Source organism: Mustela nigripes, chromosome 1 (assembly GCF_022355385.1).
Source record: "Mustela nigripes isolate SB6536 chromosome 1, MUSNIG.SB6536, whole genome shotgun sequence".
In the NCBI taxonomy this organism is placed as follows: Eukaryota; Metazoa; Chordata; class Mammalia; order Carnivora; family Mustelidae; genus Mustela; species Mustela nigripes.
The window spans coordinates 151715503-151731647 of NC_081557.1; the positions used below are offsets into that span (position 1 = coordinate 151715503).

General features: G+C 40.9%; 1 protein-coding gene across 1 annotated transcript in view; it reads right to left on the bottom strand.

Annotated features, from left to right (window-relative positions):
* The window catches only part of SPARCL1 (SPARC like 1), a 47252-nt gene extending 35347 nt beyond the window's left edge, over nucleotides 1-11905 (bottom strand). The window contains exon 1 of the mRNA XM_059375635.1: nucleotides 11525-11905. The gene's annotated coding sequence lies outside the window, so the exon portion shown is untranslated. The remainder of the gene's footprint in view (nucleotides 1-11524) is intronic.
* Between the last annotated feature and the right edge of the window lie 4240 nt (nucleotides 11906-16145).

A 16145-nucleotide genomic window follows, 5' to 3' on the forward strand; every position in this document is an offset into this window, starting at 1 on the left:
CCTTTCTCCTACTAAGTAAGTATAAGCCTATATAAGCCTTAAACTTTAACTGTTTAAGGAGCCAGCTCCTGGTTACATACGGATAGATCTTTTTCTCCTGTTAACCTGTCTTTTGTCAGTTTAATTTGCAGGCCCCAAACACTGAACATAAGAGGATAGAGGAGAAAGTGTCTCCTCCTCTGTAGTGCCTTACCTGGAGCACATTCTTCTTTTTATTTTTATTTTTTATTTTTTTATTTTTTTTTAAGATTTTATTTATTTATTTGACAGAGAGAGATCACAAATAGGCAGAAAGACAGACAGAGAGAGAGATGAGGAGAACATTCTTCTTTTTAAATGGAACATAGCAGTCCTCATCTTTGGAAAGAATCTAAAGCTACGCGGTATTCAAATGTGATTAGCACTCAATAAAAGATGGTTCTGCTGATATAATCATAAGATTTGAAAGGTGGATTGAAGAGTTTTAGAAAGAAATATGGGCTGGTAGCTCTGGGAGTATTTTGTATTGGAACACGACTTTTTTTTTTTCCACTTTAAAGTACTCTCCCATTTTGCTTTTCATGCAATCTCCAGAATGTTAGGACACCAGGATTAATCTGGAACCTTAGGAAGTAAATTAATCTCTCTGTTCTTTCCTCCTCTATTTTGTAGTCCTTTCCTATGCCAAAGGAAATCCAATTCATTAACTGAGGCTGACTGAACATTGTAAACATCTGTTCTAAAACCACTGTTTTGGGGTAGTTAGTCTGAGCATGTAGAAAGTTGCCTAATCAAGAGTAGTTTAGGGGCTCCTGGGTGGCTCAGTGGGTTAAGCCTCTGCCTTCAGCTCAGGTCATGATCTCAGGGTCCTGGAATCGAGCCCTGCCTGCATCAGGCTCTCTGCTCAGTGGGGAGCCTGCTTCCCTCCCTCTCTGCTTGCTTCTCTGCCTACTTGTGATATCCCTCTCTGTCAAATAAAAAAAAAAAAAAAAAAAAAAAAAGAGTAGTCTAATTAGCCACATTGAAATGAAGTTGTATTTTGGATGAGCAACACTATATAAGGGAGTCTGCTGTTAATTCTTTTTGGACAATGACTATTTTCAATAGCTTCATGGCACTAAAATGTACATACTACATCAATAACTATGCTATGGATCTTTAGAGATATTAGCCCTGTTATCAAGATGCTGGGAAGTGTGAGGTGACTCAGCCACCTCCAGCCAGGATTACAACCTCAGGCCTTATTTGGCCACCATCCAAATACCGAGGATTTGGGAAAAATAAAACAAAGAACCAAACATAAAATAAGCATGGGCTATTGTCTGTCACCTTGTGGGAAAAGAAAAGAAGTTAATCATATCCAGAGCTCAGACTATAGTAAACTTCTGCTCTCCTATCCACAGTATTTTTCAAACTATAAGAAACCATTTGCTTTTGAAATCACTTTCAATTGCTTTCAGATTATAAGGAGGCATCAATAAGCTGTTTTTATCAGTAAGCTAAAACCATACTCCTCCCTTGCCCCCATAGGTATCTAAGAAACTATTAAACGCAAAATCACTGGGAGTTTAAATGAAAAGTTTTCCCAGTTTATGGGATGCCCGGGTGGCTCAGTGGGTTAAAGCCTCTGCTTTCGGCTCAGGTCATGATCCCAGGGTCCAGGGATCGAGCCCCACATCGGGCTCTCTGCTCAGCAGGGAGCCTGCTTCCTCCTCTCTGTCTGCCTCTCTGCCTACTTGTGATCTCTGTCTGTCAAATAAATAATAAAATCTTAAAAAAAAAAAAAAAAGAAGTTTTCCCAGTTTAAAACAAAAGCTTCCAATATCTACCTATTTATATTTTAGGAAGTTGCTGAAGAGTTTCCTGGGAAGAGCTTAACCTGCGCTCCACTATGAGGTCCTCAAAGGTTACTGTAATGTGCTGACATTGGGAATCAGGGAAGAGAAAGAGAGGGAAAGAAGAAGAGGGTTCAGCATTCGTGTTTTGAGTCTACTGAACTCCCAACAGAATGCTGCATGGATTTAGAGTTAGCTCCAAGTTGTTTGGTTCCCAATAACGCGTTGAGGGGACCCTCTGAACTAATGGCTTGAGAGTTAAAAACGATTCCAGTGAGCTAAGAGAACATGAAGGTCTGAGCAAACATGGTGTCTTAAAACTAGTTACAGGTTTTCATTCACCTACAATCACCATCAATCATTCTGACTTTTGTAAATCTCAGTCATCCTTGCTCCTGGCTCCCTATCATATTATTTAGATGATTAGGTAACTGAAGTTGAGTCAACTATAGTAAAAATGTTTTCCTGGGGGCGCCTGGGTGGCTCAGTGGGTTAAGCCTCTGCCTTCGGCTCAGGTCATGATCTCAGGGTCCTGGGATGGAGCCCTGCATTGGGTTCTCCGCTCAGCGGGGAGCCTACTTCCCCCCTCTCTCTGCCTGCCTCTCTACTTGTGATCTCTCCGTGTCAAATAAATTAATAAAACCTTTAAAAAAATGTTTTCCTGTTGGAGGTATTTTAGAGTCATTAAATGGTGAATCTTATCTTTGTTTATATATTTATATTAACTTTATAGATGGGGCACTTTTAAGCGAGCCTATAGTAATTTTATCTTATTAAAAAAACCCCATTGCTCCACTCATATCTAATGAAAAACCTAATAGATAACTGGATGCTCCTTCTAAAAATTTTGCCCATTTTTGGGGGGTAAGCTGCAAATCTAGATTTTATACATATTCTATGACTCCAGTGATTTGTAGTAGTGATAGATACTTGATTAGAACTTGGTTAAAATTTTTATTGTTTCAGCAATTATAGACTTATGCCAACCAGGTACTTGGAAAATATGTATTCCCACAAATGACTATTTTGAGAACCGTCTCTGTTTATCTTATTTAGGGTTCAGAATTTGGGATGACCCTTATTCCAGCAGCACTGCAGTTTCTCATTATCCACAAGTGAACAGGTACCTGAAAGGGCGGCACAGGACACTGAAGATATCAGGAACAGATTATAGGAGGATACTGGGTTTTATAACTCACTTTTTTTTTTTTTTTAACATATTCCAAATTCAATTAAAAAAGTCATCTTGCTGAATCAAAAATGTGTGTGTGCAGAGTGGCTCACAATTTGCTTTGCCCAACTTATGGATGCTTGAGAAAATCCTGAGGAACTCCAGCATCAGATATAAAAATATTTTTCCTTTTTATGAGGATGGGAGTCGTGATAGATTATGACCACCATTTCTACTCAAGGCAAAAGAAGGTCACTGCAACCTTTCTAAACAGTTGCCTAAGAGAAGGCAGAACACAGGCACACCCGCAGCTTGAAGCCTCTTTGTTTGGCTTCCTCTTATATCAAAAGGATTGGCTTTCACCCTGGGAGAGGTTGTAATTGGATTTTAGCATGAAAGGAGGTTGTAATTAGATTTCTCAGCAGGTCTACAAGCTCTGTCGCTGGAAAAACAAGGAAAGGGCCCTGGGTATCCTTTCCTCTGGCTGGGAAGGTAGCCCAGCCGAGCCCAAAGGGACTGGACTGAAAGGCACAGCAAAATAGGTCATGGGTGTGTCAGCCACCCCAGATTGATGGAGCTATGTCAGCTCTGGCCTCTACGACCAATGCCTGGTCCTTTAGATGGAGGGTGGAAAGCAGTGCACGTGACAGCTAAATATGGCTTGGAATGCTGCTTTGTTAGGAAATACTTCTGAATGGAACTCTCCGACTCTTGGTCTCTCTAGCTCCTGATATCCAGAAATTTCTGTCTCTTGGAGAAGGGAAGGGAGCCTAAAGTTTGGTACTCCCTAGAATGTCACTCTCCATCTAGATTTAGGAGTGAACTTACACAAACCAACAGAATGTATTCTGGGTCCTCTGATTCATTTTGGGTTCTTATTTGTGACTGGTTGCATTTCAGTTTCTAGGATCTTTTCTAGAGGTTTAAATTAGAATAAGATTGGGTCAGAGTAGACTTTTGTATTTCAGTTTCAGTTTCTATAGTTTGGTAGGACATTCGTTCAATTGATTCATTTGATACACTAATTAAATTAAAATTTAATTTAAATTAAAACTTAAAAAAACTTAAAAAGATAAATTGTATTTTTGAAGTTCTGTATGTTCTCTCGTGGCTTAAATCTACCTGTTTGAACCATCTCTCTCCACTGGGTACTCCTTGTGTCACTATATACCTCTTCTCTCTCTTTATCTCCCTTCTCTTTTATTTTCTCTTAAGCAGTAACAATCTGTCTGACCACTGCACTAGGAACGGGTACATAGTTATCCATTCCTCTAAGGGAGGAACAGGGTTGGAATCTACTCTTTTCTATCTCTTCTGCTGACCATGTAAATAACTCCTTAGAAATTTTAATGCCGGTAGTTAACTGTTTGAAGTGAATTTCCCTCATGTTGCCTGGAAATCCCCAGGCAGCTGAGCTGCCCCTTCTCTCCCAGGATGTTGGTTCCTTCACAGGCAGCTTCAGCCAAACTTACAGGTCCTTCCCCTTACCCTAGGCCAAGGAAACTAAAAAAAACCTTCCTTCAGCATTACTGGTTTTCAAGGCAGATTATGACTATTGATCTGTTCATCTTACCTTGTCTAACGTCCAACAAACTGAGAAAGACACATCATATATACCCTAGAAAAAAGAAAGGTTTGCTTTGACTGTTTTCTCTATTTTGTTTTTCTTCTTACGCTTGGCATGTTGTTTCTTAGACCATGTACATCCGTGCTTCTAGATAAGGCCAGGTAGATCTCCTGCTGAATTCACTTATGTCAGAGGAAAACTGTAGGCTGCTATTTTTAGTAATTATTAAAACTATGGAAGGGGCGCCTGGGTGGCTCAGTGGGTTAAAGCCTCTGCCTTCGGCTCAGGTCATGATCCCAGGGTCCTGGGATCGAGCCCCGTGTTGGGCTCTCTGCTCCGCAGGGAGCCTGCTTCCTCCCCCCTCTCTCTCTGCCTACTTGTGATCTCTCTCTCTGTGTCAAATAAATAAAATAATTAAAAAAAAAAAAAACATAGAAGAATTTCCTTTCAGGGAAATGTAGTAAACAAAATGATTATCCTAGGTATTTCATAATCAAACTCAAATGGACCCCTTTCCTTCACTCAGTCTTTATAAGATAGCCAAAGGCTTTGTTATTAGAGAGGAAACCCTTCAGTCACCCTTCAGTTACCCTTCAGTTACCCTTCAGTCATTTCGGCTGACATGTGCCTATGGTTACCTGATCCAGAGTTAACGCTGATGTTTCAGGGCTTTTAAGGTATTAATGAGTCTCTTGGGAGAGCTCTGTAGCTTGACGTTACAGTTATCTGGAGGATTAAAAAAAAAGATTCTCTTCTATTTTGAGTTCTCTGCTGAGTCACCGTCTGCATCAAGGTGTCCCAGCCCTGTGAATGATACAGATTTTCTGGAGCTCTGACTTTCAACTGGCTGTCATTCTTCCTAACCCAACCTACTACCGTGTGGGGCCAAGTGAGGGTTAAACATGGTTAATGCCAGTTGGGGCATTGAGTCTAAGCAGAATTTGACAGAGATGGTAAAGACACGCATTAAACATGAATCAAGCAGGGGGAAAAACATTTAGTGCTCAGGGAAGAGGGCATCATGAGGAGAGTTGCTTAGGATTTGCATTTCCCATCGTTCTGCTCTTTGCTCTCACAGGAGCTGGCCTTCTCTCTGTTCCTCAAATAGCCCATGATCCTCCTTGCTACAGGGTCTTTGTCCAAGGTATCACAGAATTCTCTTGCCAGCTCCCACTCATCCCAACACCACCACCCAACACACACACATAGAGGGGCATACAAGCACACACACGGAGACACCAGAGAGTAACAGCCATTTAGCTTTAGATCAGGGAAAGCCATCACTGACCTTCCACAGGGGTCAGGCTGCTTACATACTTTCTTAGAACGAAGGTGCTTTGTCCTCTTAACACTTAGTTCAGCACATAATTTAAAAAAAAAAAAAATCATTTATTTATTTATTTATATAGAGAGAGAACACAAGTAGGCAAGAGGCAGGCAGAGAGAGAGGGGGAAGCAGGCTCCCCATGGAGCAGAGAGCCCCATGTGGGGCTCGATCCCAGGACTCCAGGATCATGACCTGAGCCAAAGGCAGAGGCTTAACCCACTGAGCCACTCAGGTGCCCCAGCATATAATATATATATATATATACACATATATATATATATATATATATATGTGTATATATATATATATATATATATATATATACACATATATATATAATATTCAAATATACTGTTAATTTTTCACCCCCAGAATTATGTTATGAAAAGGAGGGATTTGCCTTATATTCTAATGCTTCTGAGATCTCTCACATTAAAGACCCCTGTCTCAATGACTTCATTTTGAACAGCAAAGTACCATTTCAGGAAAACAGCCTGAAATGATCTCAAGCAATGCTTATTTTTGTCATGCTTAAGGCGGTCATCTTCACAATAAAAAAAGGAGATAAAGGTATTTCAAGCAGATGTGGTAATTATTCTTGAGGTATGATTTCATTATTGCAAGTGTTAGAACTGCAGTTTTAGAAAACCACACCTTACAGACTCAAGTGGTTTCAAATAAGTCCTTCTGATGTGGGAAACAAAGGCAAAAGAGAAATTAAATTTCTTTACTTCTCACAGCCCATTGACAAGTCCTTGAAACAGGCAGAGTGACATTGCTGTAGGAACTCAATTGCCTCAATGTAACACTTTGGTAAGGACAAAAGGCAATCTTAGCCTGACCCCCCCAGGATCCTGTAAGTCTACTTTAACATATAAAAATTCCTTTGGAAACTTCCTTTATCTCTCCTCTTCAAGATACATGTTGGCAATCATACTCAAAGCATATGGACCCACCGATATGCATCTGAAGGGTCTCATGACTGAGACTTTGTTTTTACTAAACAGTAATAAATGACCTTTTCCTAATAATAGCTGGCCCCCTCAAGGTCCTGGAAACCTTGTTTTCAAAATACCTTGGAGGCTTGTGTTATCCCTAAGCCCCTCCCCACCTGGAAGTATATAATAATCAGCCACTAGTCATGACCCCACTGCAGCTCTTTCTGCCCAAGGTCCTGTCCCCGTGCTTTAATAAAACCAGCTTTTTGCACTGAAGATGTCTCAAGAATTCTTTCTTGGCCCTTGGCTTCGAACCCTAAGATCTTTTCCACAACACTTGAAAGAGGGCTGGGAAAAGCAATAAAGTAATTAATACATAGAGACCATTACCATAGAAAGAATTCATGCTTGGGGATCCAACTTGCAGCATTGGCAGATTTTTGAGAAGTGTGTTATAAACAACTTGCAGAAAACTGATGATGCACTAGTCTGTATTAGAAAATTACAGAGAGGATTCAGTGAGTACATCTTAGGCATCTTAAGTATACATTACAACATGCTCTCCATTTGTGCATTTAGATCCTTCGTGCATTTAGGCCTTTGGCTGAGGATCTTTTCATTAGAAAAATAAAGATGGCTTTGTATTTGAGGTCACCTTGTGCACAAGCACTTGGGCATAAGCACTTTTGATTAATGTGATGATTTGTTGAATGACAGTCTCCCTACCTACACAGTAAGAGCCACCAGAGCACAGCCTCTCTCTCTACTCACTCCTGCAGCTCCTCTGGCATTTCTCGTGGTACGGAACATTGAATACAGGAATTGTTTGAGACAAAAGATTACTTGTTTACATAATTGCGTGGCATGGACAACACTGGAGAAACTAAAACAGAAATTTTAATATAAAGCATCCTAATAAAAGCTAAGATATTTTAATAACCTTTTATTCTACTGCTACTCAAAATGAGAATTTTCTTTATTCTTTATAAATGTAAGAACCCTTCTTTCTTTTTTTTTCCTCTTCGGGCATTCAGTGGTTCACATTTATATGATGATAATTCTGAGGCCTGCGCTCATTACAGTTACTCATTGGGAAATTCCGAGTTGGAAAAAAACTATTGCTCTCAGAGTTAGACACAGCGATGAAAAGTATTAAAGGAACTACGACTTACTGAGCACTTACACCCATGCTTTCAGTTAATCCTTCAGCAGTCTTAGGAATTGCTGTTATGCTCATTTAACAAACAGGGGAAATTGAAGCCTGGAAGCCCAATAGTCAACCTTGACCACTGGTCAAGCCCTGGAATAAGAGCCTTACACGCACAACCTCATTCGATTCCCACAACAGTTTTATGTCTCTTATTAGCTTTGTTTTACGGATGAGAAGACAGAGGCAAGGAGATAGAAGACTAGAGTGCCAGGCGTGAGCCCAGGCAGGCTGCCCCAGGATTCTCCCGGATAACCATTCTGCTGTGGTGTGTCGTGAAGAAGGGAGGAGCCAGTGGGAACTAGGAAAATGGATTTATTCTGGCTGTGCAGTGTGTGCTACGAAGGGAGGTTATTTCTTTCTTCCTTTGCCTTCCCATTTGTTTTCCCCCCTGCGCTCCCGAGGAAACTGGTCACTGTTTCGCTAGCTGTCTTGTTCATTTTCTTAGCATCGATTCATTGACTCTCTAAAGGAAACGTTTAGCTCCTGCAATTGGTGTACATAAGTGGGTTGCATAATAGGAAGGAAACAAGCCAGGACTGGAGACTTCTTTTCTAAAGAAGGATTTTAGAGCCGACTAAGAGTTATTTCACAGACTGGGTCATGAAACTCGAGTCTCTCTATACCCTTTCATTGCTATGACGACAGGCTGCTCCTGCTACATGTAGCCAGAAAAAGCAGCTGACATTTCAATGCGAGGAGCATAGGGGAGAGGTTTACAATAACAAAAAACAAAACCCAAACCCTTTCGTTTGAATTTCAGTTAGAAAGGGGAAAAAATATCCCCAGGACATGCCCAAACCCCTATTCTCGCCTTTAGAAAAAATAAGAAAGGAGAAATATTGGGGGCCTTCTCCCCTGTCCAACTAGGCCAACGAAACAAAATTGACTGCAAAGCAGCATTTCGACTCTCTCTCTCTTAATGGCACTCTGAAACAGAAAACTCCCTTTGGTTTGGTTTGACTGGCCATTAAGAAGCAACTAATTGATGAAAGAGTAAAAGACGGTAATAAATACTTCACATCGAGCCCCTCCACCCCAGGGGAGTACAGCAGAGTCAGATTTATTTTTGTATTACTTTGGGTAAAAAAAGAGAATTCAAAGAATATTTCCTCCCCGATCCCCCATTTTGTTAGCAGAAAAATCACTTCAAGGGCCTAATTGAACACTTTCTCCTGGCATGCCCTTCTGTCAGGTGCTGTACTTAGTATTTAAAAAATACCTCATTTAATTCCCACAACAAGAATTTGTGGGTATTATTTGTGGGTATTATTATTGCTACTTGCTTTATAGATGAGTCAGTAAAAGACTTTGAGGGAAAACCTACAGTAAATTCCCTCCTTACAGAGTTCTCTTCGGGACATATAGATAGGGTAGTGTGTTCTTATTAGCTATGACTGATTGATTACTTCATATTGCACCAGGCATAGCTGTTTTCTTGACTTAATGTCACCACAGATCTCTGAGGTGGCAACTAATTTTATGACCCTAATTTCCACAAATGAGAAGCCTGAGGCTCAAAGATTCATTTGCCCGAAGTCACAGGGCCTAGCAAAGCCCAGATGGAAACCAGGTCTGTATGTTTCCAGAGCCCCGATCTGACTCGCTTTATTAAACCATGTCCCTACAATCAGTCAAGACCACACACTCTGTTCCCCAGAATTCTGTCCATCTTTTGGTGCCTAAGACAAAACCCAGGCTGGCCCCCGCTGGTACTACCACTGCAAGCTGAGCCTTTGGTGGAAGATGCCCGGTGGGCCTGTTTGAGCCAGACACCCCAGCTTCGCCAGGCATCTCTTAGACTGGCAGGCCAACTGCGGAAGTTCCTCTTGGTTTAAGGGGCCCCTTTCTCCTTCGCTGAAGGTTGTTCCAGAAAGATATGTGGAGGGAAAACTGTAGTTGTTTTTGTTCTTTTTGGTGGAAAATGATTCCTAACACATTTTGGAAATTGTGCTAAACTTGAATAGCAATGCTTGTGTACTGTTACAAATTAATGGAATAAAAATGACAAGCTGTCAAGAGGAAATGAAATGAATAGTGTTCGGCATTTTCTAGAAACATCGCCCTTCATTTCCATCATCACTGTTTTTTTACGTAGTTGATAAGTGGAGCTGCACATGAGGAAGACTGGGAACTGAATCCCAACAGACCTGGAAAAGAAGCCTCAGTAACTGCTGAGTAGCTGTACAGACATTCCATAAAAGAAAGAAAAGGGCAAGATTCATTAATAACATGTACGTATTCTTTTGGTTGACTGGACAATAAGTGGATGAAATAGACTGCTCTGCTTTGCTAGGTCTTGTTGAATGAACAGAAATATAAACTTAAGTCTTTCCTAAGGAGACTGTCTTTTTTTTTTTTTAATAGTCAACGTTAACAGTAGTCATTACCATCAAAGTTTAGGTGAATAAGCTCTGAACTGAAAAAAAGTTGGCATCCAAGAGAAAGGGGAGAATTAAAAAAAAAAAAAAAGATTTCTGCTGAGTTGGACTGAGTGAACATTTCTATTCCGTGTACTTAGGCTGTGGGCCAGAAGAAAGCTCAGATACAATGCCAAGGTGACATACTTAACCTCTTTGCAGATTAAAGGCAGTGCAAAAGAGATACTCTTTCTGCAGTACCTCTTGGTTAGAGTATCAGCAGCATCAATCTGCAGTTGAAAGCATGGTTTTCTCCTGCAGGGGGACTCTAATACCTGGGAGAATGAGTGAGCGTGACTTGCATTATTGCTTTTCATTTCAACAGAGCCAGAAATGACAGTACCTCACGCTAGAGGAGTTACCAGAATCTCCTTAGCTCTTCGGCTCCCCTCTCTCCCCTCTCCCTCCCCAAATAAGACATCATTACGAATTAGAAAGATTTTATGTGTGCGCATCTTTAAAAAATGGTAGAAGGAGACAAGAGATAATTAGTCGTAAAAGTATAAAAGGGAGTTAAGAAATGAATAATAGTCATAATAATTAAAAAATAATCAAAGATCATAGTAGGATAGGGATTTTCCTACCTTTTGGAAAAGGAAAATGTTCCATTTCTACATTGCTGTTAGGTACAGACTAGGACAACGATGGTGATGAAATAATTTCAGGTAATTTAAACATGGAAAACGCTTTGATTTGAAAGTTTAAAAGAAACCACATCCCTTATTTATTTAATATATTTAGCAAAATATTTCTACAAAACCCATTCCCAGATTCAGACGTCATCAAGATCTAAATGCTAATGTGACCAGCAATGGTTCTACATTTGTGTTTGTGGGCGACATTAAAAACCATCATTTATTACAATTTACTATTTAATCTTGGAGAAGAAAAGGAAACATGAATATGAGAGTTAAACTTGCCTATTTAGCTTTTCTGTAAATCACACAAAAGGATTTTTGTGTTTTTTTTGGTAAATAAATGGCTTTGTACTAGGAAAAAAATTTTAGACATCTTCATCAGATCATACAAATTAGTATAACAAATGTAATGAGATGATACAGTAAACTTATAAAAATTTACCTTCAGGGATGTGACTGGACCCAGAGCCTTGATGTAAAATTGGACTTGAATCTCCTCTTTGCACACAGCCAGGAAGTAAAAGTTCGATAAATAGCCAAACTCTTTAAAAAATCTCTTCTCTCGTTAGCTCTGCTTCTCTTCCCAGAAGCACACTGAGCCTGCTGGAGTTGAAATTCTGCTGCTCTGTCAACTAGTTGGGGTCTGAGGTGACAGACAAATGTGGAGGTTGGCAGCGGGTGTGTTTCAGGCTGTCACCGTTTTTGTTGCAGATTCCTGCAGTTCTCCGGCAGGCTGGCCTCTCGGAGGGCGCGAGGAGCTTTCCAGCCTGTGCAAGCCAACCGGGAACGAGCTCATCCCGCCTGAGACGAGGGGGTTAACAGTCCTCTCCTCTAGCTCTTGTTCTCAGAGGCTAATAACTTGGCCAGAACAGAAGCACGTGGCTCTTTATGCATTTTTTTTCCTTTTTCAAACAACTCTAAAAAGCAAGCAGGATCCCTTTTTTGGGGATTTTTATTTTAAGACTTTGAAAAGAAACTCTGCTGTTATTTCTTCTTAAAGGAAATTGGGGGGTGGGGGTAAGGGAAGGGGAGAAGAATAATTACAGCAGATGCGTTTTTACACTGCTTAATTGGAAACTGTTCTCACGAATACAGTCTCAGTTTTAATAGAAGCAGGACACCTCAGATACTTTCCATTTTCTTTAAACGACCTTCAGAAACTTCTGGATAGATGAAGCATCACTTATTCATATTATACATCACTTGGATGCCAGTTCAGAAATGGTGCAGTTCATGTATCATTATTCCCCCAACACGACTCTTTACTAAAACCCTCTGTACAAGGACTGGTTTAGGAGAAGAAGTTTTCTCATGAAATAGACTAGTGTTACCCATGTAAAAAAAAAATTTATTTGACAGAGAGAGATCACAAGTAGACAGAGAAGGCAGGCAGAGAGAGAGGAGGAAGCAGGCTCTCTGCCGAGCAGAGGGCCCAATGTGGGGCTCGATCCCAGGACCTGGGATCATGACCTGAGCCGAAGGCAGAGGCTTTAACCCACTGAGCCACCCAGGCTCCCCTACCCATTTATTTTTGATTTGGCTTTAGGGTTATTTATATAGGCGTCTACTCTGTTCTACTGCTACTTCTACCTTTATTGTACATTTATTACGTGTCAGACACTGTGCTACCAGTTTTTTTATGCATGATTTCAGTTGATCCTCTTAAGTCTATATGAGGTGAGTCGAACTGTGATCCCATTTTGGGGTAGTGCTGTTTAAATGGTAAGGTCTGGGGTACCTGGGTGGCTCAGTGGGTTAAAGCCTCTGCCTTCGGCTTGGGTCATGATCCCATGGTCCTGGGATAGAGCCCCGCATCGGGCTCTCTGCTTGGCAGGGGGCCTGCTTCCTCCTCTCTCTCTGCCTGCCTCTCTGCCTATTTGTGATCTCTGTCTGTCAAATAAATAAATAAAATCTTAAAAAAAAACTGGTAAGGTCTGCATGCTTTGAGGCCATGCAGCTTGGGTTTGCATCCTGGCTTACCCACTCCCTAAATGTATGAGCTGGGACAAATTATGTAACCTTTCTAAGCTTCAGTATCCTTATCTGTAAGATGGGGATACAAATACTGGGATGATAATCATCTCTATCTCTGAGTTTCAAGTCAACGCAAGTGCCAAGAATACCTCCTGCCACCCAGCAGACACTCAAATGGTGGCTACTATAGTTTGCGCGAGGAAACCAAGGTTTAATACAGCTGAGTGATTTTTCCAGGTCTCCGGCTCGTGAGTTATAGAGTAGGATTCCAACCCAAGCGACCTTGGCCAATTGCTGTGCTTGCATTAGCCAACCAACCTCCAGGCATAAAATACCTCCTTGTGAGCGAGCTGTGAGTTCCTCGAGGGTAGGGATGTGCTCCTTCTGCCTGGCACAGCGCTTAGTTGACTCTAAGCACTCCGTTGACTCTAAGCGCTCCATTGACATCCCATGATTGGTTATAATTTAGATTTTTCTACACTTAATGCCAAAGTCGGGCCAAAAGCAAAATAGCAACAACAAAAATAAACAAAAACCCCACCTATAGTTCTAGACAAGTCTGTCCTTAGACAATTGTTTCCAACCACTTCAGAGACATTTGCCCTCTTTCTTTGTCAGAACTCCGCAAGAGAAAGGTAACAGTAATTATCTCTATTTTGCAGTTGGGGAAATTTGGAAGCAGAGGAAACTGGGCAATTTGCCTAGGAACCGAAAACAAGTCACAGTGCAGCTGGGAACTGTCTCACGTCTCTACATTCAGGATTACTTGTTCTGAACGGCCTTTGCAGGCACAGGATGAAATGACGTGATGTCCTTTTGCCTCAGACAATGGGATGTTTTTCCTTAGCCAAGGTCTAGGGTGTGAGCCATCTCCTCAGAGGCAGGATCAAAGGAGTGGGCTGTGTTTGACTTTGCTTCTCCTCTGCCTCCGTGTACATGAGGGTCTGTGAAGTGTAGGAGACACAGGCACCATTTTTTTTCTGGCATCTCCTGAGGGCCATGGGAATAGTGGTACTATTGCAGGATATGCAGGACAAGCATTTCTGAAGATTTTGCCTGGTTTGGCTATGGAAATTTTCTCTGGGACCTGAAAAATTGACTTTGTATTCTAACCACATTCCCAATTTATTTGAGATAGCTTGATGAGACTGATTTCAGGTAATTACATTAATCCAATGACAATGTGGAGAAAGTTGTAGCTGCAGGACTATGGAAAAAAGACTTGACCAATAAAAATATTCTAATACTAACATTGATTTTTTATATGTTTATGAAATGATCAAAGTGAAATTTCTTATAGAAAGGTACATTAACACAGAAATAACTTGGGTAAAGCAAACTGGATTTATATCTTAAGGAAAATATGTGACTTATCTCTTAAATGTAATTATGTAGCTACAGAGTTCATTTGTAGGTGGCAAAGCTTGGGAATTTGGATTCTGTTAGAGGTTTTCCTCTAGATCTTATTCATCTATAAAATGATTAAAAAGATCCACTATATTTCTTGTAACTAGAAAACTGATTTTTTTAAAATAAAAAAACCTTGAATCTACAATGTCTTTTTTTAAAAAAAGATTATTTATTTATTTATTTGAGAGCGAGAGCGAGCGAGCGAGCGAGAGAGATTAAAAGAACTAGCGGGAAGAGGGGCAGAGGGAGAAGCAGACTCCCCTTGCAGCAAGGAGCCCAACATGGGACTTGACCCCAGGACCCTGGGATCATGACCTGAGTCTAAGGCAGATGCTTAACTGACTGAGCTACTCAGACCCCCCCTACAATGTCTTTTAAGTATGGCTTTACTTTGGGAAAGTTCATGGGCAGATATCCAAACTCTTATTGTTTCTAAGGCTGTCATTTCTAAAATAGTTACAGCTCATGATGCTGAGGACAATAAGCCTATAATACCCACTTAACAGATGGAGCTGGAGATTAGATTTAGAAACTTATCCAATGTGTAAATGTGATTGGAGAACTTTGACAAATCAAGTGATTACATTACTGCATAGGAACTGATCCACATAACATTGGCATTGGTCAAAAGGGTCTAATGAAAGCCAGTATCAGAGTTGAAGTATTTTTCTTTTTTTAACCCTTGAGGACTAGGATTTCTTTTGAGAACCTGACAAAAGCTGTGGGCCAGCTTCTAAATTCCATTTATGAATTACCCCCTTTCTCAGGGCTCCCATGAAGTTATGGACCTCTGATTTAGGAAACACAGAGAACATATGAATCAACCCTTAAGCACTGAATAAGCACAAATCTCTGGGTGGTACAAGAGAAATATTGTAGTTCCCGCCTAGGAGTCTAAGACACAAGACATAACTCGTTTTCAGAAGGGGCGTGATTCCTTTGGAGTAGTGGAGAGCTCCAGGTAGGAAGTGGCTATGGATGAAGGAAAGTTGTGGTGAGAGCAGAGTTTTGATCATTATCTTGTCCAGGGCTTGGCCTGTAGGACCTTCCTCCATGCAATGCCATGTATTAGTTTGCTAGGACTATCATAACAAACTACCACAGAATAGATGGCTTACTTACTTAATAGAAATTTATTTTCTCATAGTTCTGGAGGCTGAAAGTTCAAGACCAAGGTGCTAGCTGGATTGGTTTCTCCTGAGGCTTCTCTCTTTGGCTTATAGGTGGCTATCTTCTCCCTATGTCCTCACATGGACTTTTCTCTATGCTCGCACATTCCTGGTGTCTCTTCCCTTTCTTAAAAGAACACCAGTCATACTGGGTGATAGCTCCACCCTTATGACCTCATCTGACTCGAATTACCTCTTTAAAGGCTCTGTCTCCAAATTCAGTTACATTAGGTGTTAGGGCTTCAACATGTGACTTTGCGGGGGGTGGGTGGGTGGAATACAATTCAGTTCATAACACCCCATCATCTTTCATACCTTGATATTTAATTCCTTGTGGGTCTTACTCCTGGGACCCACACTCATTTCTCAGTTCTGGCTTAGCTACTGACTTCTATTTGTGCAATCTCTCCCTCCTTCGAGCACTACCAACATATTCTGGCCCTGATTTCAGATCTTTCATCTCTGTTTTTGTCATCAACCTACTGGGTCAATTTCTGACCACAAGTTCCT